General features: G+C 42.3%; 1 pseudogene; it reads left to right on the top strand.

Moving 5' to 3' along the window:
• Nucleotides 1–1,103: 1,103 nt before the first annotated feature.
• LOC145417964 (5S ribosomal RNA) lies at nt 1,104–1,222 on the top strand (annotated as a pseudogene).
• Nucleotides 1,223–2,588: the final 1,366 nt, after the last annotated feature.

The following is a 2,588-nucleotide window of genomic DNA, read 5'->3' as shown; positions in this document are numbered from 1 at the left end:
GAGAAACTGGTTTGTTTCTGCCACATCCAACAGGACGACCAAACCCATTCTGTGTCCCTGAGTTACTAAAAAGTTTTAACTGATGAAATCCAGCAAGTTGTAACTGCGGAGTTTTGTGTGTGTCACATTTGGATGGAGTGTCTAAACAGGGGTTATTGGTGGCGTGCCTAGTGTACGTCAGAGGGTGTCTGAGTTGCATGTATTGTGCATCTAAGGTGTGCCTAAAGACAAAGGACACATTCTGCTATGTTTTGGGATGGTGAACATGGTAGAGGTGGGTACGGGTGTTATAGTTGTGTGTTCTGGTGTCAACATCTTTTTCCATAAGAAGTTGTAGTATCACACATTTTACATAATAATTTTTAAAGCTGTTTAGTCATAATTAACAGTGTGTAATGAAGTGTGAATGATGAACAACCAAATATCATTTCGCTGTTAGCTGTGGTATAGGAAGAAGGTGGATGGCAGACCACAAGGGCCACCCTGTTTCAATTATAAAATGAAGGTTAGGAGAAGTGAAAAGATATCTGAATAGTGCGTAAGTGTAAAGTCCTGGGGAACCATTTATTATGTTGGTATATGTGAATGTACTTAATACCATTTTATAGAGGTGTATAATGTGCTAGTAGAGTTGTCATTTATCTCTACTTTTTGCATAAGCCCAGAGTATATGTAATGCTCGGCACCTCACTTTTTAGCTGACCTCAGCACCGCGCCCTAGTCCGCTCGGTGACTGTACAGCGTCAGAGGCCGTTTTACAGTTATAAAGGGAGGTGGTATCGCTCCTACATATCTCTTGGGTCGCAGTTATATTATTCTGTGCCCAATAAAGAGAGATTTAATCTGCTCATTTCTGTCACCTTACGCTACCACTTAATAACAGACCAGCTTCCACCTTCTCGTGGCAGAGGACCTTTGGTGGGAAGTGTCGGGCAGTGACGGCGAGTAGCTGACGTGTACTACAGACAGTGTCGTCGATCCAACACGGTGGTCTAGTAATACTATACAGCAGAACACATTTATTGGTGCTAGCGGTGGCACGATATTTAGTGCTAGCCGTGTACCGATACATGTGTCTTGTCTTTGTTTATGCGATTTTTAAACCGTATAACCATACCACGTTGAGTACACCGCTTCCCGTTCGATCAGCGAAGTTAAGCAACGTTGGGTCTGGTTAGTACTTGGATGGGTGACTGCCTGGGAACACCAGATGCTGTTGGCATAACGTTCTCCCTACGTGTCAAGTGGGGTTGGTGGAGGATTAGTGCCCCTCCCTGTAAAACAATTAACTCTGAGCCCTTGGCCACCCCGTTTGGGATACATGGTGTCTGGCAGTGAATGAATGAATAATATTTAGGGAAGTTTCCTGTACTCTCACAGCATAAGTATTGTACTGTAGCAGGACCGTAATATATCAGTACATATATACCTCCGTACTAGAAATTTGACATTAAATCGAAACACTTAAGTTTGCAGACCATCCGATATGTTTCAGTTTGATTCTACCTAAAAGTTGATGTTTAATGAGGCATGTATGTTTAGTGATGGAGTTGGGTGTGTAAATAAAAGGCTTCACTGTACCATTCCGAACTTTCAGCCCAAACTGGGACTAAGTTTAACCAGCCCCGTCCCGGAGACGTGAATTCACGTCCTCACATGATGTGCACTCATATCCCGGAGACGTAAACTTACGCGGCAACATTGCAAGGACATTGCAAGGTCCCTAATTTGCACAATTTTCAATTTTTGCGAGTGATTTTTGGCACGAATACACGGGACACCTTCCTCTACAAGATGCCAGGCAGGGACAATGCCTTACCCAGCATGACCTCCTCCTCCCCCCTGCATGACCTTTTCTCAACAATTCACCTGTTATCAGTTACCTTGCCAGTAAAGCCATGTCATGCCATGGTACGAAATTCAGGGCCAGAGTGATTCCCCAATCGATGACAATGTGGAGGACAAACATTAGAGGAAGAAACAGTCAGAAATGATGATCAGGTAATGTGGCAAAAAAAGGTCAGGAATGGTGATGAGTTAGTGAGTGAAACAATGCTTATAATGCCTATATTACCATTTGAAAACCAATATACTCTTGTACTACATATAAATTCGTACCAAATAAATAAATAAATACCGTTTATGAGTGGTGTAGAATAGTTATCCTCCCATAGAACTCGTTTTCTTTGCAGCCAGCCTGATAGAAAACCCTGTAAGGTAAGGAGGTACTCCTACCTGGATCGAGTGTTTCAAACCTCAGGTGAGCGGTTTCTCTATGAATTTTCGATGTTTCTCACCAAAAGCGGATGTTTGAGCCAAAAGAAAAAAAAAGATCCAAAAATGTCAGAACTGGGGCGTACCACTGCCCAGAAAACGTCGGGATGGGGCGGGTTAATAATTTAGCCATTCTACATTTTTGGTGTAGTATGTGCACCCTTATCAAGATTGTTCCTGCACACCTGCGTTAGGATTCAGGTTGAAATATACCGTCCTGTCTTTACTCTTTTGGAAACGATAAGATACTCAAAAACTACAGTAAGTACTATTATGATGTAGTTTATTATCAGTTTGGATCAAATTTGGAAATA

The sequence above is a fragment of the Coenobita brevimanus genome, chromosome 111 (genome assembly GCF_032717465.1).
Source record: "Coenobita brevimanus isolate Jiangsu-jjx chromosome 111, ASM3271746v2, whole genome shotgun sequence".
In the NCBI taxonomy this organism is placed as follows: Eukaryota; Metazoa; Arthropoda; class Malacostraca; order Decapoda; family Coenobitidae; genus Coenobita; species Coenobita brevimanus.
Note: the sequence above shows the minus strand (reverse complement) of the source record. Positions and strands in the feature narration are given on the sequence as shown.